Below are 1,143 nucleotides of genomic sequence, written 5' to 3' on the forward strand. Positions count from 1 at the left end.
TACATTTGATGATGTCACCCAAATCCCAGAGGGAATTGTTCATTTTTCTTCATTCTTTTTCCTTTCTGCTCTTCAGTAGAATAATGTCAATGGCCTTATGGTCAGGTTTACCAATTCTCTCTGCCTGTGCAAATCTGCCATTGAACCCCTCTGTTGTTATTATACTTACAGCTCCAGAGTTTCCATTTGGTTCCTTTTCATAATTTCTATTAAATTTCCTACTTGTTCTTACATCATTTTCTGGCGTTCCTCTAGAGATTATTTGCTTTGTTTGTGGTTTCCTTGAGCTCACTGAGCATATTTAAGACTGTCGACTTAATGTCTTTGACTAGTAACTTCAATGCCTGGGCTTCCTCAGGCAGTCCGTCAAATTCTTTTTTTCCTATACCAGCACCGGGTTCCTATTTGTCTGTATACTTTGTCATTTGCTGGGAGCTGGATATTGAGGATGACAATGTGGTAACTCTGGAAACCAGATTCTCCTCCTCTTCTGGGCTTACTTCTGTTGCTCGAGAGCCACAGTCTTCTGTTTCTATGGTGACTTTTCCAAACTATGTTGTCCCGCATATTCCTTGTTGTTCCGGGATTAAAGCTTCTGTCCTGCTGCCTTGGTAGCCAGTGTGAGGCCTGGCAGAGATCTCCTTAACTGCTCAAGTCCTGAGGCTCTGTTCGTCATTAAGCACTCCCCCGACTGTTGTGCTGGATGAGGTTCCAGAGTCCACAGACTATCCAACCTGATCATTTTTCCCTTCCAGCTGAGTGAATGATCTCTATGGAGAGACTGACCTTGGAGCTTCTTATTTCACAATTTTCTCTCACAAATGTGATTTTTAAAGACACTCGAGTTTCAGGGCTTGTTGCTATGCCCTGTGAAAGCGCCTACAGCCTTGAATCCCAGGGGTGCTGGGGTGCTGACCCAGCTTAGTGCCCAGTTTAATGACTCTGAGGTGAACATCTCTGTGAAATCAAGTAGGCTTGATGTTTCCTTAAGTGAGCCAGAGAAGGGTTGCTGGCTCTTTCCGCTTCTCCTGCATACAAATAAACTGGTAACCATGCAAGACTTCCTATTTGAACACAGAATGGGAGTCTGTATCTCATTCAAACTAGCACAGGAAGTGAAAGAAGAAAACCGCAACTCTCAGG

This window comes from Canis lupus, chromosome 16, assembly GCF_048164855.1.
Source record: "Canis lupus baileyi chromosome 16, mCanLup2.hap1, whole genome shotgun sequence".
Classification (NCBI taxonomy): Eukaryota; Metazoa; Chordata; class Mammalia; order Carnivora; family Canidae; genus Canis; species Canis lupus.